General features: G+C 44.7%; 1 long non-coding RNA gene across 2 annotated transcripts; it reads left to right on the forward strand.

The window, feature by feature from the left end:
- Positions 1-704: 704 nt before the first annotated feature.
- LOC105884335 (uncharacterized) lies at positions 705-24,598 on the forward strand. 2 transcript variants are annotated; one of them, XR_012912497.1, is made up of 6 exons: positions 705-952; positions 1,117-1,309; positions 2,712-2,830; positions 15,578-15,670; positions 16,913-17,019; positions 23,977-24,598. It is a non-coding gene; the product is annotated as an uncharacterized LOC105884335 (long non-coding RNA). The 2 variants fall into 2 exon arrangements; XR_001160182.3 differs by lacking the exon at positions 705-952 and having other exon boundaries at positions 969-1,309.
- Positions 24,599-25,710: the final 1,112 nt, after the last annotated feature.

Raw genomic sequence — 25,710 nt, forward strand, 5'->3', positions numbered from 1 at the left:
GTGCAGAAGATAGATTCATGCAGGATCCATGTGCCATTAATGACATTGTGCATTTGAATGGCAGGATCCTGGGACTAGGGTGGCTTCATGGTGCTGCTGGACTGTGTTGCCTCAGGGGCTTAAAAGGGCTCTCCTGCCCCATGTGATGAGAGCTTAGTGGGGCACCCGTGGAACCTGCAACTGGACAGATTTGCAAACAGCAGGTTACTTATCTGGGATTCCAAATTAGCGAGGAAACTTGCAACCACTGCGCAAATTCCTAGGAATGGCAGGGTTCTGTCACACCTGGATCCCAAACTTTGGACTAATGTCAAAGCCCTTGTACGAGGCCCTTAAAGGGACAGATGTGGAGCTGCTAGTCTGGACCAAAGACTGTCACAATGCCTGTAGAAAAACCTACAGCAGAACCTGTGATTGTGCCCGCTTTGGGGTTGCCTGACTTGCAGAAAGAAGCTAAGTTATATGTTCATGAAAAACAAGAAATGAGCCTTGGTGTCTTAACATTTCCTTCATTCTTCAATAGTGATAATTGCTTAATAATAGGGTGTCTGTGCCTGTTGGGCACTGCACAACTTCTCACACTTGGAGTTAGACTGGACAATGCCATCCTCACTTCCTCATCCTCCTTGGTCTTCAGGTGATAATTGCTTTTCTTCACAGTAACCACTGACAACCCAGCATCATAAAGACATGATGTCAGCAAAGGACATGTAGAGACATCTAATGTTCAAGCCATGAACCCTTGGAGCTTGTAGTTTATGTGGCGTCAGATATCAAATATTGCTGTGATTCCCTTAAAGTATCTTTAAGGGAGACGTTAAAGTCTCTTCAGTACCTGGGCACACAGTTTCAGATGTGAGGATAAAAGAGCAGCAATGCAGTAAGTGTTCACTGGAGGGGAGAGAGTGGAGGAGCCGGTCTGGTTGCCAAGCAAGGCTCAGTGTCCTAGGAGGTGAGTCGCCATGGAACCAGAGTGAGGCCAGGCAGTGGGGGAGGGGCTGCTCTCTTGCTCCCCATCTCTCATGCTGATAAAATGGACTGTTTATCTGTTTCTTCCACCAAGTCATGAACTGTGAGAGTTTGGGTTGCTAAATTAAATGTAGCTTTGTGTGGCAGAAAGGAAAACCTCCCCTGGGCACCATGAAGTTTTGCTGAAAGATCAAATCACAATGAGGCAGGCGAGTAAGAGAGAGAGGCCACAAATGTGCTTACTGCGCGCACAGGAGAATCGGAGTGATCACCCAGGTTCCCAGTGGGATCTACAAGCTGATACACCCTCATTGTAGAGGCAGGAGGATGAGGATCCAAGGTAATCCTGTTGAGGGGCAATGAATGGTCACTGAGGAGGATGAATGGATGGTGGGAAACAGATCGACTTGTAAATGAGTCTCTTTGGAAATTAAATTAACCTGAGAGACAGGGATTATGTTTAAAACCGATTGGGCCAGGCCCGTTGCATTCTTGATCTTCTTCCTTCAACATGCTGAGATAGCAAATAAGTCAATTGTGCTGTTTGATGAGTTCCTCTGGTTATGCAGGTAAAGGGGAAAGCCACTTCCAAGGCCTATCGATTTCTAGGGACCTTTAGTTCAAAATATTCTTTACAGAAAGCAATCATATTTTGGGGTGAAATTTCCTAAGCTCCTTCACTGCATTGTATAGTAAGTCTTTTTGTCATTTTTTTCGGGAACTATCATGCTATTTTTCAAAGGTGTGCACCATGTCACACTGCCAACAACAGTGCGGAAGCGTTCTGGTTTCTCTGAATCCTTCCAATGCTTGTTGCATTCTTTGTTACGGATCGCCATGTGAATGGGCGTGTGGTTGTTACTTTTTTCTTTTCAAAAGATAAAATAGGCTGGGTGCTCATGGCTGTAATCTGTTAGGTCCGGAGGGAGAGAGGGAGGGAGGGAGGGAGGGAGGGGCAGGCTCAGGTGTAGCCAAATGCTGCATATTTTGAGCATCTGGGTGGAGGCTGAAAAAGGTGTCCGCTCTGAGGGAGGGGAAAGCCTTGGGTTTTATGGAGGGCTTCTCTGGGGGGCCAGTGAGTATTTGGACCAGAAGCCCTGTAATAACATTTTTTAAGCGGCCAATCTCTGGGACCTGGTATCAGCCTCATCCTGTAGAGTAAGGGCAGCGGTAGCTTCACCCTTATCAGGCGGGATGGGAAAGCCGCAGCTGTCTGTTAGATTTACAACCCCCAGCTCTCCAGACTCCTGTGGCTATTGTGTGACAAGCCTAAGTTTTCCATTAACTGCATTCCGTCCTACACATACTTTTTGGGTTCCCACCTGGAACAAAACTAACATAATCCTAGCACTCTGGGAGGCAGAGGTGGGTGGATTGCTTGAGCTCAGAAGTTCTAGACCAGCCTGAGCTAGACTGTGATCCTGTCTCTACCGAAAATAGAAAAATTAGCTGGGTGTGGTGGTGTGTGCCTATAGTCGTGACTACTGAGGAGGCTGAGGCAGGAGGATCCCCTGAGCTCTGGAGTTTGAGGCTGCAGTGAGCTATGATGATGCCATGGCACTCTAGCCCAGGTGATAGAGTGAGACTCTGTCTCAATATATATATATTTCACCTCCTTCTACAACAATAACACTTACTAAATAATGGCATGTATGTGCCTGTTGGGCACCACACAACTTCTCTAACCTTGGAACCAGACCGGCTCATGCCACCCTCATTTCCTCATCCTCCTTGATTTTCAGGTGCTACTTGCAACCACTGACGACCCAGCATCACAAAGGTGTGATGTCAGCAGAGGACACCCAGGGAGACCTAATGTTGAAGCTGTGAATTGCTGGAGGCCGGGGTTCTGTGGTGCCAGGTGTGGAACACTGCAGCGCCTCCCTCCGTTTTAACGATCCTGCACACCTCTGCAGATGGCTACAGCTGTCAGGAGAGACAGCGGGAACTCAGTAGGCATTCACTGGAGGGGGAGAGGATGGAGGAGCTGGTCTGGTTGCCATGCAACGTTCAGTATCCTTGGAGATAAGTCACCATGGAATCAGAGTGAGAACAGGCAGTGGGGGAGGGGCAGTCCTGCCCTGTGACCCAAGTGAGCTGCACCAACTAGGAAAATAGCAAGGTTGTCCATTGTTTCTTTAATTGGAAACCTCTCATTTGTTTACCTAATAGTCTCCATTTATAATCATGCCTATTATTTCTATATCTCTTGCACCATTTGTTCCCAACATATAGTTGAAGGATTACTAGGGGGAATCAAAATCTTTTCATAGAGTCCACAATACCAAACTGTTTTTCTAAGATTATTAAGACTTTGTTTGCCTCATTTTCTCTGCGCGGTGTAATATATCACGTGTTTGAATTAAGAAGCCAACACGAGAGTCCATCATTCCTCCCTAAGAAGAACATTAAAGGGATTTGCAAAAATGTAACACAATGTCACCTTTATTACTACATTTTTCTTTGAAATTATAAATGTTGTTCATACAAAATGTTTTGTTAATATATAATAGGATTGTTACTTTTTTCTTTTTCAAGACAGAGTCTTACTTTTTTGCCAGGGCTAGAGTGCCATGACATCAGCCTAGCTCACAGCAACCTCAGACTCCTGGCCTCAAGCAATCCTCCTGCCTCAGGCTCCCAAGTAGCTGGGACTACAAGCATGTGCCACCATGCCTGGCTAATTTTTTCTATATGTTTTTAGTTGACCAATTAATTTCTTTCTATTTTTAGTAGAAATGGAGTCTCATTCTTGCTCAGGCTGTTTTCAAACTCCTGACCTTGAGCAATCCTCCCACCTCGGCCTCCCAGAGTGCTAGGATTATAGGCATGAGCCACCACACCCGGCCGGTTTGTTACTTTTTAAAGTTTTAAGTGTAAAAGTTTCTTCTCTTCAATTTATAATATGGTAAATGTGCACAGATATAAATCATACAAGGGGTAAATTCCGGCCGGTTTGTTACTTTTTAAAGTTTTAAGTGTAAAAGTTTCTTCTCTTCAATTTATAATATGGTAAATGTGCACAGATATAAATCATACAAGGGGTAAATTCCTTGGAGATCCTCAATAATTGCGAAAGATATAAAAGGGTTCTGACATTAAAACGTTTGAGAATTACTGTCTTAGATTCAATTCCCAGGGATAAATATGCTGGGTTGCAGGGTGAGCACATTTAGTGTTTCTGATACACTTGTCAAATTACTATGAAGATTTATAGAAATCCAACATCAGTGAGTCTTTGGGGTTGGTTTTTCAGGAGGTCTCTCTCCCTCACTTCTGATGGTCATCTTCTTCCTGTGTCCACACTGGGCCTCTGCTTCCTTGTTTTATTTTTTTCCTGTGGTCATTGTTGTTGAGACAGAGTCCCCTCTGTCACCCTGACTAGAGTGCAGTGGTGTCATCATAGCTCACTGCAACCTCCAACTCCTGGGCTCAAGTGATCCTCCTGGCTCAGCCTCCGGAGTAGTTGAGACTATAGGTGGTCACCACCATACCTGGCTAATTTTTCTATTTTTAGTAGGGGTATGGGAGTTTTGATCTTGCTCTTTCTCAGGCTGGTTTCTAACTCCTGAGCTCAAGGAATCCTCCCGCCTCGGCCTCCCAGAGTGCTGGGATGACAGGCTTGAGCCACCACACCCTGCCACACTGGGTCTCTGTTCTGTGCACATTCCAGTGCCACTGTGTGTGTCAAAGCTTCCTCGTCTATGAGGACCCCAGTCAAACCGGATAAGGGCCAATCAAAAGCCTCATTTTAACTTAATCTCCCCTCAAAGGTTCCAACTCCAAACAGTCTCGTTCTGAGGTTCTGCAGTTTAGGGGATCGCTGCATAAAGTTTGAGAAGGGAACAACGAGTCTATAACAGCATGTTTCGTGCGGACGCATGCTCACAGGAGATGGTGCGAAGACTGCCATTCGGTCCACAGGATCGTGTGGACCTGTGACCATGCAGCTGTGAAGCCCTTGTTGTGTGAGTCCCATGAGAATCCGGACACATCTTATCCTGTGTGTGGGGGGACGGGAGTTGAAGGGGGTTGGGGAGACATTCATAGACAACCAAATTGGACTTTCTTGCCACTTTCCTTGACCCTTACCTACCCTGTTTCCTTGAAAATAAGACAGGGCCTTATATTTATTTTTCCTTAAGAAGACACCCTAGGGCTTATTTTCAGGGGATGTGTTATTTTTTTTAAGTACGGTACAACCATCTACATTCATTCAAATATAGTGAAGTCGTCTTCTTCTGGAACATCATCATCACTCTCCAAACCCCAAGTTCCATCCTGAATTTCTTGCGACTCTATTTCCTTTAGAACCATCGGCCCCAGTCTCTCCCGTGGAGCCACAGAGCTCTTGTGGGGCAGATGAGAAGGGCTGCTCGTCTTCTTTCCTGCTCCGCCACCACACGCATGGGCTGTGCAGACGCGCTGCTGTGGCCACACCCGTCACTAGGGCTTATTTTCAGGGTGGGGCTTCTATTGCGCAAATGCTTAGAAATCCTGCTAGGGCTCATTTTATAGGTAGGTCTTATTTTCAGGGAAACACAGTACCTTATTAGGACCCTTTTCATCCTCTAACCCCCACGCCAGGTACTGGGGAGTGATTTTGGTGCTGGAATCCCCTGGGAGGAGCCCAGGCCCCCTCTCCTGGTGCTCAGGGACAGGATGGGGGGCAGGTGGTGGAGCCGGACTCAGGCCAGACACCTGGAGACGTCCCTCCCGAGCCCAGGGTCTCCTCTGTGAAGTGCGGGCACTCCTAGGGCCGCGCTCACAGCCAGGGCTGGGAGGGCCGTGACGCTCACTCCGCACCCGGCGCCCAGCGCTGTCCATGCGCGGGCGGGCCGTGGCCCAGCCTGCGCTCCCACCACCGGGTCCCGCCCGGGCTGCAGGGCCCGCCACGGTAGATGTGACGTTCGTCTACCCGAAGTCCCACAGACTCCCACAGCCATGCGCTCACTGACGAAATTTGGGAAACGATTCCTTTTCAAAAATCAGAGAAGCAAATGAATAGTAACGACGATTTTTACTATCTATTTCTTTCCTTTTCTCATTGCGGCAAAACTGATTTTATCACGTGCCTTTGCCACCACTAGATGGCACTATTGAATCGTTAAAAAGTATTCACAAAGCACCAAAAATTTTTTAATTTTCAAGTTTTAATTGTGACGAACTACTCAAGACATATAATTTATCATGTCAACAATTTTACTGATGTAAATTCACGAAAATAGCTGCAAATTTAAAAAACTTTTATTTTTAAAAACATGTGGTCCATTATTCGCAACTTTATATTTTATCATTTTTGTGTGCAGTGGCATTAATTACATTTACATTGTTTCGCAGTCGTTATCACCTTTTTTTTTATTTCGGCATATTATGGGGGTACACATTTTAAGGTTTCAATAAATGCCCTTTCCCCCCTCCCCCCACAAGTCTGAGTCTCCAGCATGACCATCCCCCAGATGGTGCACATCTCACTCATTATGTATGTATATACCCGCCCCCCTCCCCCCTCCCACCTGCCCAATACCCTATTACTGTAGTTCCTATGTGTCCACTTAGGTGCTGCTCAGTTAATACCAATTTGCTGGAGAATATATCTGGTCCTTGTTTTTCCATTCTTGGGATACTTCACTTAATTGTATGGGTTCTAGCTCTAACCAGGAAAATACAAGATGTGCTATATTACCGTTGTTTCTTAGAGCTGAATAGTACTCCATGGTATACATATACCACATTTTATTGATCCATTCTTGGATTGCTGGGCACTTGGGCTGTTTCCACAGCCTTGCAATTATGAATTGTGCTGCTATAAACATTCGAGTGCAGGGGTCTTTTTTGTAGAGTGTCATTGGATCTCCAGTTCCAGGAGTTTCTTGGTTGAATCTTTGGTGTTTTCTAGATATAATATCATTTCATCAGCAAACAGTGAAAGTTTGATCTCTTCTGCCCCTATTTGGATACCTTTAATTCCCTTTTCCTGTCTGATTGCTGTAGCCAGGACTTCCAGCACTATGTTGAACAGAAGTGGAGATAGTGGGCAGCCTTGTCTGGTTCCAGTTCTAAGTGGGAATGATTTCAATTTTTCCCCATTCAGTATGATGTTGGCTATGGGTCTGTCATTTATGGCTTCTATCATTTTTAGGTATGTCCCTTCTATGCCTATTTTCTTAAGTGTTCGTATCATGAAAGGGTGTTGAATTTTGTCAAAAGCTTTTTCTGCATCTGTTGAAAGAATCATGTGGTCTTTGTTTTTGCTTCTGTTTATGTGGTGAATTGCATTTATAGATTTACGTATGTTGAACCATCCCTGGGATGAAGCCCACTTGGTCGTGATGGATTATTTTTTTTATTTATTTTTTTATTTTTTATTTTTTTATTTCGGCATATTATGGGGGTACAGATTCTAAGGTTTCAATAAATGCCCATTTCCCCCCTCCCCCCAAAAGTCTGAGTCTCCATCATGACCATCCCCCAGATGGTGCACACCTCACTCATTATGTATGTATATACCCGCCCCCTTCCCCCCTCCCACCTGCCCAATACCCTATTACTGTAGTACCTATGTGTCCACTTAGGTGCTACTCAGTTAATACCAGTTTGCTGGAGAATATATCTGGTGCTTGTTTTTCCATTCTTGGGATACTTCACTTAGTAGTATGGGTTCCAGCTCTAACCAGGAAAATATAAGATGTGCTATATCACTGTTGTTTCTTAGAGCTGAATAGTACTCCATGGTATACATATACCACATTTTATTAATCCATTCTTGGATTGCTGGGCACTTGGGCTGTTTCCACAGCCTTGCAATTATGAATTGTGCTGCTATAAACATTCGAGTGCAGGGGTCTTTTTTGTAGAGTGTCATTGGATCATTTGGGTAGATGCCCAGCAATGGGATTGCTGGATCAAATGGTAGATTCACTTGTATCGCTTTAAGGTATCTCCATATTGCTTTCCACAGAGGTTGAACTAGTTTGCAGTCCCACCAGCAGTGTAGGAGTGTTCCTCTCTCTCCGCAACCACGCCAGCATTTATTGTTTGGAGATTTTTTGATAAAGGCCATTCTCACTGGGGTTAAGTGATATCTCATTGTGGTTTTGATTTGCATTTCCCTGATGATTAGAGATGTTGAGCATTTTTTCATATGTTTGTTGGCCATGCTTCTGTCTTCTTTAGAAAAATTTCTGTTCAAGTCCTTTGCCCACTTTTTAATGGGGTTATTTGATTTTTTTCTTCCTGATTTTCATTAGTTCTAAGTATATTCTAGTTATCAGTCCCTTATCGGATGCATAGGATGCAAAAATTTTCTCCCATTCTGTAGGTTGTCTGTTTACTTTCATGACTATTTCTTTGGCTGTGCAGAAACTTTATAGTTTGATCGTGTCCCATTTATTTATTTTTGTTGCTGCTGTAATTGCCTTTGGGGACTTCTTCATAAACTCTTTGCCAAGGCCGATGTCTAGGAGAGTGTTTCCAACTTTTTCCTCTAGAGTTCTAATAGTTTCATACCTTAGGTTTAAGTCTGTTATCCAGCGTGAGTTGGTTTTTGTGAGAGGTGAAAGGTGTGGGTCCTGTTTTAGCCTTCTACAGGTGGCTATCCAGTTTTCCCAGCACCATTTATTGAAGAGGGATTCTTTTCCCCAGCATATGTTTTTGTCTGCTTTATCAAAGATTAGATGGCTACATGAGGATGGTTTTATATCAGGATTCTCACATCTGTTCCACTGGTCAATGTTCCTATTTTTGTGCCAATACCATATTGTTTTAATTACTACAGCTTTGTAGTATAGTTTGATATCTGGCATGTTAATGCCTCCCATTTTGTTTTTGTTGCCTAGAATTGCTCTTGATATTCGGGGTCTTCTTTGGTTCCATACAAAGCGTAAAATTATTTTTTCTATATCTGTGAAGAATGCTGATAGGATTTTAATAGGTATTGCATTGAATCTGTAGATCAGTTTGGGTAGTATAGACATTTTGATGATATTGAGTCTGCCGATCCACGAGCATGGTATGGATTTCCATGTGTTTACATCCTCTGCTATTTCCTTCCTCAGTGTTTCATAGTTCTCGCTGTAGAGGTCTTTTACATCCTTAGTTAAGTATATTCCTAGGTACTTTAATTTCTTTGTTGCTATTGTGAAGGGAATTGAGGCTTTGATTTGGTTCTCAATTAGATTGTTGTTGGCATATATGAATGCCTCTGATTTCTGTGTATTGATTTTGTATCCTGAGACTTTACTAAATTCATTGATCAGTTCCAGGAGTTTCTTGGTTGAATCTTTGGGGTTTTCTAGATACAATATCATATCATCAGCAAACAGTGTAAGTTTGATCTCTTTTGCCCCTATTTGGATACCTTTGATTCCATTTTCCTGTCTGATTGCTGTAGCCAAGACTTCCAGCACTATGTTGAACAGAAGTGGAGATAGTGGGCAGCCTTGTCTGGTTCCAGTTCTAAGTGGGAATGATTTCAATTTTTCCCCATTCAGTATGATGTTGGCTATGGGTCTGTCATATATGGCTTGTATCATTTTTAGGTATGTCCCTTCTATGCCTATTTTCTTAAGTGTTCGTATGAAAGGGTGTTGAATTTTGTCAAAAGCTTTTTCTGCATCTATTGAAAGAATCATGTGGTCTTTGTTTTTGCTTCTGTTTATGTGGTGAATTGCATTTATAGATTTACATATGTTGAACCATCCCTGCATCCCTGGGATGAAGCCCACTTGGTCGTGGTGGATTATTTTTTTGATAAGTGTCTGGATTCGGTTAGCTAAGATTTTTTTGAAAATTTTTGCATCTATATTCATTAGGGATATTGGTCTGTAGTTTTCTTTTTTTGTTGCATCCTTTCCTGGTTTGGGTATCAGAGTAATATTCACTTCATAGAAGGTGTCGGGGAGGTTTCCGTTCTTCTCGATGTTGTGGAATAGTTTCTGCAAGATAGGTACTAGTTCTTCTTTGTAAGTGTGGTAAAATTTGGGTGTGAAGCCATCTGGACCGGGACTTTTCTTTTTAGGGAGATTTTTAATTGCTGTTTCTATTTCAGCTCTTGAGATGGGTCTGTTCAGGGAATCTATTTCTTCCTGATTGAGCCTAGGGAGGCTGTGTGTTTCTAGAAATTTGTCCATTTCCTCCACATTTTCCAGTTTGTGTGCATAAAGATTTTTGTAGTATTCATAAATTGTATCTTGTATCTCTTTGGGATCAGTTGTGATATCTCCTTTTTTATTCCTGATGGAGCTTATTAGAGATTTCTCTTTTCTGCTTTTCGTTAGCTTAGCCAATGGTGTGTCAATTTTGTTTATTTTTTCAAAGAACCGACTTTTTGTTTTATTAATCTCCTGAATAGCTTTCCTGTTTTCAATTTCATTTAGTTCTGATTTGATCTTGTTGATTTCACTTCTTCTGCTGGGTTTGGGGTTGGTCTGTTCTTCTTTTTCTAGCTCTTTGAGTCGTTTCATTAGATTGTCTATTTGTGATCTTCTTGACTTTTGGTTATAGGCATTTATGGAGATAAACTTTCCTCTCAGAACAGCTTTAGCTGTGTCCCAGAGGAGTTGATAACTTGTCTCTCCATTGTCATTTTGTTCATAGAATTTTTTAATTTCCATCTTGATTTCTTCATTTATGAAGTAATCATTTAGTAGGAGGTTGTTTAATTTCCACGTTTTTGTGTAGAAATGTGAGTTTCTGTTAGGGTTGATTTCTAGTTTTATTCCACTGTGATCTGAGAAGATACATGGTATGATTTCTATTTTTTTAAATTTCTTGAGATTTTCTTTGTGTCCTAGGATATAGTCAATCTTAGAAAATGTCCCGTGAGCTGATGAGAAGAACGTATATTCAGTGGATTTGGGGTAGAATGTTCTGTAAATGTCAGTCAGACCCATTGTTCTAGAGTTTTGTTTAAGTCCATTATTTCTTTATTAATTTTCTGTTTAGAGGATCTGTCTCGTGCCGTCAGTGGGGTGTTGAAATCTCCAGTGATTATGGAGCTGCTATTAATCCATTTGCTTAGCTCCAGTAAGGTTTGCTTTATGAATCTGGGTGCACCTAAGTTGGGTGCATATATATTTAAAATTGTTATCTCTTCTTGATGAACTGTGCCCTTCACCATTATATAATGACCCTCTTTGTCTTTCACTACTTTTGTTAGTTTAAAAACTAAGTCGTCTGAAATTAGAACTGCCACACCAGCCTTCTTTTGGCTTCTATTTGCTTGGAATATTGATCTCCACCCTTTTATTTTTAGTCTATATGCATCCTTGCAGGTTAGATGTGTTTCCTGAAGACAGCATATACTTGGCCTCTATTTTCTTATCCATTCAGCCAGCCTATGTCTCTTGAGTGGAGAGTTTATGCCATTCAGATTTATTGAGAGAACTGATAGGTAAGGTAGATTAGTGTTCTTTCTGTTGGGTTGGATGTTGTTGCTTTGATTTCTCTCTTGGGCTATTGTAATATCTGGCCTTTAATATCTTTGGGTTTTGGTTGTTTTTATATTTGTGAGTTTTTATTATGGTGTTCCATGCGTAACACTGTTGTGAGTACTTTTTGTAGGGCTGGTCTTGTCTTAGTTAATTCTCTGAGACTTTGCTTGTCTTTATTTCTACTTCATATATGAAGCTTAGTTTTGCGGGGAATAAGATTCTAGACTGGGCATTGTTTTGTTTCAGAAGAGTGAAAATGGGGCCCCAGTCTCTCCTTGCTTGTAAAGTCTCAGTAGAGAAGTCTGGTGTTATTCGAATTGGGTTTCCCTTGTATGTTACTTGCTTCTTTCATCTTACAGCTCTTAGAAGGGCCTCTTTAGTTGATATTTTGGTCAGTCTGATGACTGCATGTCGTGATATCTTCCTGTTTGCATTGAATCTCCCAGGGGTCCTCTGAGCTTCTTGAACTTGTATATCGAGATTTTGAGCAAGGCCTGGGAAATTTTCTTCTATTATATCTTCAAACAGCTTGTCCAACCCGTGAGCGTTGTCTTCTTCCCCTTCTGGTGACCCTATGACCCTCACATTAGGTTTCTTCACATAATCCCACATCTCTTGTAGGCTTTGCTCTTTTCTCTTGTTTCTCTGCTCTATCTCTTTGACTGTTTTATTTAGTTCAAAAGTGTTATCTTCAATCTCTGAAATTCTTTCTTCTGTTTGATCTACCCTGTTCTTAAGACTTTCCACTGTATTTTGTAGTTCCCTAAATTGATTCTTCATTTCCAGGAGTTCGGTTACACTTTTCTTCATTGTGTCTATTTCTTTAGTGAACTTCTGTTCTAGGGCCTGGAGGCTTTTTGTGGGTTCTTTGTGTTGGTTATTGAGTTGTTCTTGCAGGTCGGTGAGTTTTCTTATGACCCACATATTAAATTCCTCTTCTGTCATTTTGGTTGCCTGATTTTGGTTTGCATCCATTTAGGGGGCTGGTGCTCCTCTTTCGAGGTGTGTTTTCCATTTGATTTTTCATATTTCTGGAGTTCCTTCGCTGATTTCTTCCCATGTCGATCAGTTGTTGTTTCTTTTCTTTAGGTTTTTGTTGGGTATTCACATGCCTTGTTTAATTTTTGAACCGGTAGGTGGTGTCTGTGGGTGAGATTTGAACTCTCCCTGTATAATGAGTCAGTAGGTGTCATGAAAAGGCTGTGCAGGATGTCCTCCCTGTCAGTAGATGGCACTTGCTTGGAGGAACAGGCTACACTGTTGTTTTTGTGTCCTGTTATCAGCTCTTGTTTCTGTAGAGAGGCACTCTAGTGCCTCAGGTGGTCCATGGGGCCCTGGTACTTTCAGGTGTGTCCTTTTCTCCCCCTCAGTGAGGGCTGGTCTAGGAGAGAGTCTGGGTGGAGCTGGGTTGGGTAAGCCTGCCCTCAGGCACCACCAATGCTGTTAGCAGGGGTCAAAGTTCTGTTCTCTGCTTCTAGGCAAAGCTGCCAGGGAGGGGCTGGAATGGCCCGGCTCAGCCAGAGAGTCTGCGTGTGGGGTGGGGCTGTCCGAGACCCGAAGTCTGGAGCGGGCCTCGCCTCTTTCCACCCTCCCCAACTCCGCAGCTACTCCTGGGCCTCTGCCAGCAGGCCAGACCACATGCCACCAGGCCTCCCCGGACTGTGATGCCGGCGGTGAGGTTCCCTGTGCAGGAACACCACCTGGGCTGGGCGTATGGCCTCCTTTTGGGAGGAGGGTTGCCCTCTAGGACGCTGATCTGCCCCTGAAGACACACACACCTCAGTAGCCTGTTCACGTATATCCCTTCTGTGCCCCGGGCAATGCGAGACCTCGGTGCACAGGATCTGGTCTGCAGGTCTGACCTCTGGGCCCCAGAGTTCAAAGTATACCCCCACCAGGGAGTGGAGTGCCGGTCCCAATTCACCCACAGGGAGCCAAGCTGGGTCTATGTCTCTCAGCCTCAGGGTCTGCCCTGTTCTCCTGGGATCACCGTGCCAGCAGCACCTGGCAGGGCTGGCGGGTAGAGAGCTCACAGTCTGAGTTCCCCTTAGTCTGCTGTAGGGCCCCAAAAGGGAAGGTCCTGTTCCCTGTAGGTGCCTCCGGCTGATGGCTGTACTGTCTTTCTGGGCAGCCGTGGGTAGGGTCGGGGGAGGGGAGAAGGAGGCAATATGGTTCCTGCCTCGCGGCTCGGGTCTGTGCACAAGGAGGTGCCCCATGGGATTTGGGAGCCTGGTGCCGCGTCCGCTACAGGTTTACCGGTCGCTGGCGGCTGTCGTCTCTGGGCTGGTGTCCGCAGGTCTCTCCACCCACTGGGGAGTCCACCAGCGGTCCGGGATGCAGGGGAGGGGAAACGGCTTAACCACCTACCCTTCCCGCTGGCCTCCGGGCTGCTCTGGTGGTCTCAGCTTCCAGTTCTCCTCCGAAACCTCCTCCCTTGGAGTCTCCTGGGGTCTCAGGTACCCCTCCTTCCAGCCCTCATCCCCTGTATGCTCGTCTTCTTGCTTTTTTTTTTCTAATTTCTGCTAGAATCTGTCTTTTCTGCAGAGACACTCTGTCTGGCGGTGTTTCTCGTCCGCCATCTTGATCCCTCTCCCAGGATAGTATTCTACATCAATTTCGTATTGTGGCAAAATACTGATAACTTAAAATTTACTTTGTTAGCAATTTCTAAAGTAATACTAAGTCTTGAACATAGGGAGTATAATTTCAAAATTATTTATTTTTTTAAAACTTGAAAAATATGTTACCTAATATTTAACATATCAACTATTTTTAGATGCACAGTTCACTTATTAAGTACATTCTCATTCTTTTTCCATAGGATCCACTATTCCTCTCCCATTCTCCCATTTTCTTTTCATTTTGAAAAACTGAAACTCTGTACCCAATAAGTAGTAAATCCCATTGATCCCCAATGCAGCCCCTGAAACCACCATTCCACTTTCTGTTGCTGTTGACTGAACAGCTCTAGGAGCACAATGTTAGCGGAGTGATATTGTTTATCCCCCGCTGTGACTGGCTTGTTCCACTTAGCATGTTTCGAGGTTCATCCGTGCTGATGCATGTGTCAGAATCTCTTTCCTTTTCAGCGCTGAATAACATTCCATCACATGCGTCAGCCATGCTTCGCTCATTCATTCATCCTTTCTAGTCACTGCGCTGGTTCTACTCTTGGGCTATTCTCAGTGATCCTGCTGTGGACACAGGCGTACAGACATCTGTTTGTGGCCCCCCTTTCCATTATTCTGGATACGTAACTAGAAGTAGCACTCCTGGGCCATACGCTAATTCTTTTTTTTTTCCAGAAACCACTGTACTGTTTCTCACAGGGGCTGCATCATGTCACAGTTCACTGTCAAAAAAGGAAACTTTGTGTGTAAGTCAGGCTCACATGAACGCCACCGTGGCACAATGGAGGTGAAAACCAGCGTGCTCACCAGCTTACGTGGGGCCCGGGGCCTCTCCATCCTCCAGGGTACGCCACTCTTGCCCGTCGTGCCCGGAGGTGGCGCACCAGTGCACGCATTAGGGCCTGGAAGATGGATATTCAGCTAAGGTTGACTGGGACCTTCTAGATCAGTTGCTGTGAATCTCCTGTTATTTATGAAAAAAACAGGACTTTGGAGGTTTTCCTGCTATTTATGTTTCAGTTTGATTATGTGGCACTTAAGTGACTGCAGGCTGGGCATGGTGGCTCATGCCTATAATTCTAGCACTTTGGGAGGATTGATTGAGCTCAGGAGTTCAAGACCAGCCTAAGCAAGAGTGAGACCTATCTCTACTAAAAATAGAAAAATTAGCCAGATATGGTAGTGTGCACCTGTAATCCCACTACTGGGGAGGCTGAGGCAGGAGGATCGCTTGAGCCCAGGAGTTGGAGGTTGCAGTGAGCTAGGCTGACGCCACAGCATGCTATGCAGGGTGACAAAACAAAACAACACAAACAAAAAAACCCAAGTGACTGCATTTTAATTTTATCTCTTGGGTGTGTGATGGTTACTTTTTTATCTTCGAAAGGAAAAATATTTCTTTCATTCTTCAATAATCACAGTGACTTAATAGTGGGATGCGTGTGCCTGTTGGGCACTGCACAATGTCTCAAACTTCAGAATTAAACTGAACCATGCCATCCTCCCTTCCTCATCCTCATTGTTTCTACTTGCATTTCTTCACAGCAACCACCTGCAACCAAGCATCCGGAAGATACGATGTCAGCGAAGAAAGTGTAGAGAGATTTAATGTTGAACCTGTTGAAGCTGGTAATTCAGGTAGTATCAAATGCTAGATTTTGGAGATTGCTGTGATTCTTTGAGATTTAAAGTATCCAGGGTGCCTCAGCAGACAGTTGCAGCCACAAAAAAAGAAACAGCAGGAATGCAGTAGGTTTACACTGGAGGGGGAGAGGATGGAGGAGCTGGTCTGGTTGCCAAGCAACGCTCAGTATCCTTGGAGATGAGTCTCCAGGAAATTAGAGAGAACCAAGCAGTTGGGGAGGGGCTGCTCTGCCCCAGGCAAATGCAGCTGCAGAGACCAAGAAGGGCGAGGTGGATGCCCCACAGTGTCTTTAATTGATAACCTCTCATTTTCATGTTCAGAAGGTCTCCATTTATAATTTCCTGTCTGTTATTTGCATATCTCTTAGGCCAGTAGTTCCCAACATGTAGCTCAAGGATCTTCAAGAGAATCAAGACCCTTTCAGGGTGTCCACAAGTTCCAAACTACTTTTCTAGGGTCATTAAGATTATATTTTTCTTTCTTATATTTTGTGCATGATATAAAACTTCAAGTGTTTGAATTAAAAAGCAGATCGGAGAATCCACAATTCTTCTACTAAGGACATTAAAGGGTTTTGCAAAAATGTAAAACAGTACTACCTTTATTACTAAGTTTTTGTTGGAACTATTCATAAAATATAGGCTAGGTTAATATGTAATAGATTTGTGGCTTTATAAGTAAAATGTGACATTTTTCCTGCTTTTATTTGTAATATAATAAATATAATAGATATCCACCATACCGAAAGTAGTTCTTTGGGATTTTCTCAATAATTTTTCAGGGTATAATGGGGTTCTGAGATGACAACATTTGAGAATTACTGTCTGAGAGTTTACCTCAGTTAAATTCCTAGCCACAGTGTGTAACCCAGGTCTGTCCGAATCACCCATTTTCCAAGCTTCGTCCTTTAATAAACTCAGTGAAGGACCTTCAGTATCAAGTGGGGCTGGGCGGTAGTTCCTGAACTTCCAGAGATCTCCCCTCGTGTTGGATACGTTTATAATTCCCCAATGAGAATGTGGAATGTACATCCTCAAGTTTCCAAACCCCATTCCCAACATTTATTATGTGGGTGATTATGGACAAGACACCTGCCCCACCCCCAGCCTCATTTTCTTCACCTGGAAATGGGAGGGTGGGGTTGGATAAGAACTTGACAAAATGCCCAGTACATTCTAAACATTTGATAAATAATAGCTAGGGTTTTTGTTTGTTTGTTTTTTGCATTTCTACAGTAAATATGAATTACAGCTTTCATTGAATGATTATGGAGAAATGAGAATGAGACCAAATGGAGCGTTGTTTTCCTTGGCAACTTTCCTCCCCACCAGTCTGTCTGCAAGTATGTGAACAATTCCCCTCTTTGTGCTGTCAGGGTGTTGCTGATTGGATGTTAAAGCTTGTTGCTGATTGGATGTTAAAGCTTGTTGCTGATTGGATGTTAAAGCTTGTTGCTGATTGGAGATTTTTTGAGTCCTACCAAGGGTATAAAAGCAGGAGGAGAATAAGGAAAGGGGAAGTGTTACAGCTAGCCTTTAAATGTAGCTAGTGTTACAAGGGAAAGTACGCTAGATTTAGATTTCTTGATCCCCGTAAGACCTGGTGACACGACTGATCGTTTACCAGCTTCCTCCACCACACCATGAACCTTGTGAGAGTTGGGCTGTGCCTTAAGAGTCCGCAGCACCAGCATGCTGCACCCAAAGCAGGCAAATGCCCTGGCTGGGCGCTCGGTTGGAGCCCCAGCACAGCCCAGCATGGACCAAGACCTGGCCGTGGTGCTGAAGGGCCTGTGGCGCTCACAGGCCCACTGACAGGAAAGGGAGGTCACGGACGCGTTACTTGTGCAAAGGTGACGCTTGTGGAATAATGCGGGCCCACACCTTAGTGTTTCATAAACAAGAGGAGAAAGCCCCCATTGGGACTTTTAGGAAGGCTATTTATGGATTTCTTGCATCACTCAATGGTCACTTAGCATGTGTCACATGTGTCAAGTGTTAGGAACTCCGGTGAGGACAGAGGAAGCAGACGGAGAGGATATGGATGTGACGTGGGCTCACAGCCCCTCACGGTCTGCGGGCGTGTGGGCGGTGCTGAGACGGCCGTTGCAACGCTGCCGCCCTGTCTCTCCAGTGGTCTAGACAGGGTGTGTGCACACTGTGTGTCACTGCTAAATAAGCCGGCTTTCTTGGGACCCTGGCAGAATTAAACTATATTGAGGATGGGCAAGAAGAAAGGGGGAAATATGGGAGGAAGAGAGGGAAAATAGGGAGGGTGTAATACGGAAGAATGATGGAGAAAAAGCCAAAGAGAGGGGGCAGAGTACGTTTGGACAGAAGGAACTTTTAGGAAAGAAACAGAGGCAAATGGTTCAGCTCCAGCCATGCTGGCCCCTGTGCTGCCCTTGCACGAGCTGCCACAGGGCCTTTGTGCATGCCGTTCCTCTGCCACCCCTGGGCTGCACGCGGCCCCTCCCTGTCTCCATTCAGGTCTGATCAGGGTTGGGCCTCAGGGATGCTGGCCCGGACTGCTGTTCCCGGAAGTCCTTCATGCACCCCCCTCACCCACCACGAGGATGATACTTCTTTTATTGCGACCTTTACTCTGTCCTCCAGAGTAAAGGAGACACGCATTTGGAAAAAGGTGGATTTCATGGACCTACAGTTTGGGGTTTCTGCTGGTGCCAGGAGATCGGTACTAGAGATCGAAAATGCCTGAGGGACAAAAACAACAGCTATACCTGATCCCCTGTTAATCGCCATAAAAATATTCAGTTCCCCACGCTGCTTGGGAAATAGGGATAAAATGACAACGGGCACGAGAGAGTTGGGGTTTGAGGATGGAAAAGCTGGTGAGCAGGAGGTGTTGGAGGGCAGTGGGTGGAGGAGCAGGTCCTGTTTCCAGGCGGAGCTCAGCATCCTGCGAGCTGAGTTACCCTGGAACCAGAGAGAGAACAGGTAGCGGGGGAGGAGTTGTCCCTCCCCCACCACGTGCAGCTGTAGGGGTGAGGAGATCGCAGGAGAGTCAGAGCCCAGTGGGGACGGGCGATCCAAGAGTCACACAATGCAGCACACGAAAGAAGGTCAAGTGTGTGCGTAAGGACGTGATTCTAGCAATTTCCCACAGCAAGAGTTCTAGGAGTGGGGTGAAAGTCAGTGGGAAATGGCTGAATGAAAGGGGCACTTGTCCCTGTGGAATGAAGGGTGCTTGTATCAGATGAAGAGAAGGACCTGCTGGGAGGTGGGAGGTGACGTTGCAGTCGGGATGTGTGAGCTGAGGGACGGTGTGATGGATGTCCTTATTGGTAATGACAAGGCTGACGGGAGTGGAGGGTTAATGGAGTTTTGGTGAGAAATTTTGAGGAGACTAGAGCAGTATGTACACAATGAGAAGTGCTGGAGGAATAATCCATTATATTTCTCACCTAAGCACTATTGAAAATTAGGGCATGGGCCGGGCGCGGTGGCTCACGCCTGCAATCCTAGCACTCTGAGAGGCCGAGGCGGGAGGATTGCTCGAGGTCAGGAGTTTAAAACCAGCCTGAGCAAGACCCCGTCTCTACTATAAATAGAGAGAAATTAGTTGGCCAACTAAAAATAGAGAAAATTAGCTGGGCATGGTGGTGCATGCCTGTAGTCCCAGCTATTCAGGAGGTTGAGGCAGGAGGATTGCTTGAACCCAGGAGTTTGAGGTTGCTTAAGCTAGGCTGATGCCATGGCACTCATTCTAGCCTGGGCAGCAAAGTGAGACTCTGCTTCAAGAAAGAATGGGAGAGAGAGAGAGGGGGGGGGAGGGAGGGAGGGAGGGAGGGAGGGAGGGAGGGAGGGAGGAAGAAAAAATTAGGGCATGAAAGTTCTTTAGTCCAGGGTGGGGAGGCTGTCCTGTTTTCTAGGATGTTGAGCATCACCCATGTCCACTGCTCAGCTGGTGCCAATAGTCCTCCTTCAGCTGTGACAGCCAAAAGTTTTCAAGTGTCCCCTTGGGGCAAAATCACCCCCAGTTGAGAACCACAGATGTCAATGAATATAATATTCACTGGGAATTTAGAGGAAAGTGGCATTGGTAAGGGGGACAGGTTGCATTCCCAGAGGATCAAGATAAAACAATCAGGGAGTTTAATGATGTATGTACCAGCCTTGCCTTTTGTTTCCTTTATTTATTTATATATGAGATGGGGTCTTACTCTGTTGCCCAGGCTGGTCTTGAACTCCTGGGCTCAAGTGATCCTCCTGCCTCAGCCTTCTCAGTAGGTGGGATTACAGTTGACAGCCACCATGTCTAGCTTTTTTGTGTGTCGTTCTGATGATGACATCTGGGTCCTCGCTGACCCTGGAGGGATGGCCCTCCCTGAGCTAGCCAATTTCTAAGGGTAGTAAACACTTACTTGCGAGTGTGCTTTTCATGCACAAACAAACCAATCCAGGGCTTGTGCCACCAACCAATACCTTTTGGGCTCTTACACTCTAGTCCACTATCCACCTGTCCTAAACACCCCAGGGTCTGGCGCCAGACACCTGGGGACAGTCCCTGTGCCCCAGTAGCCAATCCTGGGCCTGCTTGTTTTGCCTCACCTGCCCCTTCCCCCAGGATCCATAATAGAGGGTTCCACCCACACGTTCCCCACCTCTTTCTGCCTCTTTGATAAGGAAGACCCCCATCTATTACCGTGGTTCCCTGAAAGTAAGACAGGGTCTTATATTTAATTTTCCTCAAGAGGACACCCTAGGGCTATTTTCAGGGGATGTGTTATTTTTTTTAAGTACAGTACAACAATCTACATTTATTCCAATATAGTGAAGTCTTCTTCTGGAACATCATCATTACTCTCCAAACCCTGAATTCCATCCTGAATGTCTTGCGACTCTGTTTCCTTTAGACCCACCGGCCCCGATCTCTCCCGTGGAGCCACAGAGCTGTCACGGGGCGGATGAGAAGGGCTGCTCGGAGTCTTTCCCGCTCCGCGCCGACACGCATGGGCTGTGCAGACGCGCTGCGTGGCCACGCCCGTCACTAGGGCTCATTTTCGGGGTGGGGCTTCTATTGCGCAAATGCTTAGACATCCTGCTAGGGCTTGTTTTATGGGTAGGTCTTATTTTCGGGGAAACATGGTACCTGCTTCTGCAATTATGTTTACGAATTATGTTAGCCACCTGAGACCCCACCCCTCAGAAGACCCTCATCAACTTAACACTAACCTATTACCTGGCTTCTGCAATTGTATCAACCACCTGAGACCCCACCCCTCAGACCACCCCAACATAATAAAAGTGGAAAAACTAGGTAGACGCGGCTCAGAACTTGGTGGCGAGTGCCCTCTGAGCCCACTGGCGAATAAACTTGATTCTCCGACTCTCCGTGTGCCACTCGGCTTGTGCTCGGGACCCGCTGCAACACCCGCTGTAACATCTTGACTGTCACTTGTGCTTCCTGGGTGGTTCCTCTTGGCTTAATAAGCCCCTCTTCTTGTGAATGTGAGTAACAAGCTATTTTCTCAGTGCCAGTGGTGTCCTTGATCTGTTCTATTGCAAAATATTCTTTGCAAAATTTTATAGTTCCTGAAATTTGTTCATGTAATTATGAGCCGTATTTTGCACCTATCCCAAGAGAACCCAGAAGCGTGTCCTCATCGTGCGTGTTCTGTTGTGCCGTTGAAGAGAACTTCACGAGACGTTCATTTGAACAATGGGGCTGGAGCGCGGGCAGCTCTCCCTCTCCCAGAGCCTCCTTTTAGGGCCCTGCCCAAACGTCCAATGGCCAAGCCCAACAATGGTGAAAAATAGGGACTCCTCCCCTGGGAGGTGCCCAGGCCCCTCTCCTGGGTGCTCAGGGACAGGATGGGGAGCGGGTGGTGGAGCCGGGCTCAGGCCAGACACCTGGAGACGTCCCTCCCGAGCCCAGGGTCTCCTCTGGGAAGTGCGGACACTCCTAGGGCCACGCTCACAGCCAGGGCTGGGAGGGCCGTGAGGCTCACTCCGCACCCGGCGCTGTCCAACGGGAAGAGCAGGACGTGAAATCAGCCCGCACCCTCTCTCCCCACCAGCTGTGCTCCTGGCGGGCTGAAGGTCCCCGCCTGAGTATAGCATTGCTGTTTCCGAAATCATAAAGCCTATCCTGGCTGTGTATGCAAGCAATGTAATTTGGGGAAAAATCTGATTTGACAAAAAACCCCACACAAATATAAACACTCTCATTTTAAAGTACCTTATTACGTTTTCTCTTTCATTTGATGCAATGTCTATTTTATCAATTGCCTTTCTGTCTCTATATGGCACTTTTCAACAGTGGACAAAACCAGGCTTTCTTTTAAACCTTTTTTAAGGACAATTTTTAATTGTGGAAAAAATACATCTAACACAACATATACTATGTTAAGCAATTTTTAAAATAATATTAACTCTTGAATATAGGCTTTATATGTTTTTAAATCATTTATTTTTTAAATCATGGTAAGATACACGTATCTTAATATTTAACATTTTAGCCATTTTTGGTTGTAGTTTACTTATTGAATACATTCACATTGTCCTGCCGCAATCTCCACTGTCCATCTCCAATATTCTTTTTATCTTGAAAAAATGAAACTCTCTACACATTAACAACAAATCCCTATTCCACCTTCCCCCAACCCTTAACAAACACCATTCTACTTCCTGTTCTATTCATTGACAACTCTAGGAACACTGTATAAGTGGAACCATATGATTTATCTCTTTCTGTGACTGACTTTTTTCACTTAGCATAATGTGTCAAGGTTAGTCCTTCCTGTAGCGTGTGTCAGAATGTGGCTAAATAATGTTCCATTATAAGTATGTACCAAATTTTGTTTATCCATTCATCCTCTGATGGACACTTGGGTTGTTTCTACTTTCGGGCTGTTGCCAGCAGTGCTGCTGTGAGCCGGGCGTGCGAGTGTCTGTTGGGGTTGCTGCCTTCAACTTCTCTGGGCATATATTCAGAAGGGGCGTTACTGGGTCACACGACAATTCTGTTTATTATATTTTCAGAAACTACTGTACAGTTTTTCACAAGGGCTGCATCTCCCAGGCCCACTGTCAAAAAACAAGATGTCCACAAGTTTAATTTAATGACCGAATTGGCTCTGCCATTGGTTCATGAATCAGGACACAGCCATCTAGAAATAGAAAGGTTCTCTCTCGGTGACGCGGAACAACAGTCCATTTTTGGAAAGCAGCTCGAGCAGGAACAAAGAAATAGCACAACACAAAAAGGTGGATTGGCTACGATCAGGTTACTGTAAGATACTTTCTTTGCAAGGGTGAAAGCAGAGGCAACTTCTTTACCTTTGTGGGGATGAGGGGAAACTTCCTCTTTGTCCCCAGAAAGTTCACTGAAAGAGCAACTCAGAATTAAGGCAGATTAAGAAGAGGAAGAGGTTTATTTATCATACGCAGGGAGGAGAGTCACAGAGTGGTCACCAATATCCCCACGGGGTCCAGGAACTTACATACCCTCCTTTTAGAGGGGAGATGAGGAATCGAGGTGATTCTGTTTAGGGACAGCAAATGGTAGCCAGGGAGGACGAATGGATGGGGACCGATTGACTTGTGAATCAACCTGAGAGACAGATATGTTTGAGATGATTTGGGTCAGGTCTGGCTGCATTCTTGATCTTTCTTCCTGCAATCTACTGAGATAACGGAGATGGGAAGGGAAGGCAAATTGTTCTTTTTGATGGGTCCCTCCGGCTATGCAGACAGAGGGAAAGCCCCTCCCAGTGCCTGGCCTTTAATTCAAAATACTCTTTGTACCAATGAGTCGTATTCTTGGGCGGCATTCCCTGACCTCCTTTACCTTCAGAGCCCAGGTTGTCGTGAATGTACAGATTTTTTGGAAAAACTGACCTCTTTAGGGATTTTCCTGTTTTTTTAAGTTTCAGTTTGGATTTGTGGCACTTAATTCACATGACTCCATTTTTTTTGTTGTTGGTTTATTTGTTGGTGCCTAGGGCAGGAGCTTGGTCCAAAACAGTGGCTCCTTGTAACTTTGGTTTACCCCGTCGCCAGTGCAGAGTGACCGGCCCCCCACGTCTCCCAGCACTTGTTACAGTCTGTTTTAGGGATAGTAGCCACATTCATGGGTGTGTTTAGGTGCCTTTTCTCTTTTCCACTTAAAAAAATAATATTTCTTTCATTTTTCAATAATAATTAGTTAATATGGGGCGTGTGTGCCTGTTGGGCACTGCACAGCTTCTCAGACCATGTGGTCGGGCTGGACCACGCCTCCCTCACTTCCCCACCCACCCCGATTTTTGAGTGATCATTGCTTTTGTGTTTCACAGCAATCACGGACAACTTAGCATCACGAAGATAGGAAGGCGACGTGGTGAGGTCTGCCGCTCGGCTGTGGTGTGCTGGCAGTTCACGAGGCGTGGCTGCCACGCTGGCCTGCTGCTCTCCATCTCCTTGTCTGGGCACCTCTGCGGCGGCGGAGAGGACAGCAGGAATGCAGCACGTTTTCACTGGAGGGGAGAGAATGGGGGAGCTGGTCTGGGTGCCAAGCAACACTCGTGTCCTTGGAGACCAGGCATCATGGAATGAGAGAGAAAAGGCAGTGGGGGAGGGGCAGCTCATCCCCAGCCAAATGCATTTTTCAGGACTAAGGGAAGGGATGTCCCACAGTGTCTTTAATTGATAACCTCTTACGTGAAATCCAGAGGGCCTCCATGTATAACTTCATGTCTATTGTTTGTGTATCTCAGGCCAGCAGTTCCCAAAGTGCAGTTCCAGGACCTCCGGAGGCCATTAAGACCCTTTCAAGGCATCCACGTCTTCTAAACTTTTTTCTAAAAACGATACATTTTTATTCACCTATTTCTCGTTTTCTCTGCGTGATATGATGTTGCGAGTGTCTGAATTAAGAATCAGAATATACAGGCCATGTCTCTCCGATTACAAAAGACATTAAAGGGATTTGCAAAAATATAAAATGATGTCACTTTTATTGCTAAGTTTCTGATTGGAAAATATAATTATTGTTCATAAAATGTGGGTTATATTAACATGTAATGGATTTGTCGCTGTATTTTAACTTTAAAATTTAACATTTTACCTGCTTTTATTTATAACATGATAAATATAATAGATATTAGCCATACAAGAACAGTGCTTTGAGAGTTTTTCAGAGTATAATTTCTCAGAGGATAAAGTGGGTTCTGAGATGACAACTTTGAGAATGACTGTCCTAGATCGTATCCCTACGTATTATTTTGTGGATTGAAGGGTACACCTGCTGGCCCAAGGTCAGCTGATTCCTTTCCTATTCCGGAGTAGTTAAGTTCTCAACCGTCCTTAACCACTTTTCTCCCTTACTCTTCTCCATATTTGAGGGTATCAGAAGCCCTCTATGAGGTTCACACTGTGTTATAGACTAGCTAGATTTCCCTTCTGTTCCTCTTAAAACAGCTTATTTTAAAAAAGATATCCTGAGGCAATTAACAAAGCAAACATAAGCAGCTTTCTTTTCCAATTCATTACTACATAGACACTGCTCAGGCTTTTTTTCATCAAGTTATGGCTAAGTATATAAATAGCCAATATTTGCAGTTTTCAACAGTACTAGAAAATTCAAAACCTGCCCTATCACCCTCACTCTTACCATTAGTAAAAGAAAAATTGATCAACCATAACCTATAAAAATCATACAACAAAGGGAAGACTAAAGATTGATCCTTATCAGTAAATCCATTTAATTCCAAATGTCACTGATGTATCTAGTACCCTAACGGCATTTTAATTATAAATCTAGAAAAAGCATTTCCAAACTAAGCGTAACTTTTTAGTTGTTGTGCCTTGTTGCTATTAAAAGTGCTATTAACATGCTAAGATGTCTTATGGCACATTGGACTCAACAGCATGTCCTGATGAGACATTCATTTTTAGTATTTTTCCCTAAAATTTTGTCTAGCATAGTAAATCCCTTTGATATATTAAAATAATTCTGGTGAAATCAATGTGACATAAACAAACCTTCCCAGACTGATTTCACTCCATCATGATAGCTTTTAGTGAAACTT

Source organism: Microcebus murinus, chromosome 16 (genome assembly GCF_040939455.1).
Source record: "Microcebus murinus isolate Inina chromosome 16, M.murinus_Inina_mat1.0, whole genome shotgun sequence".
Lineage (NCBI taxonomy): Eukaryota > Metazoa > Chordata > Mammalia > Primates > Cheirogaleidae > Microcebus > Microcebus murinus.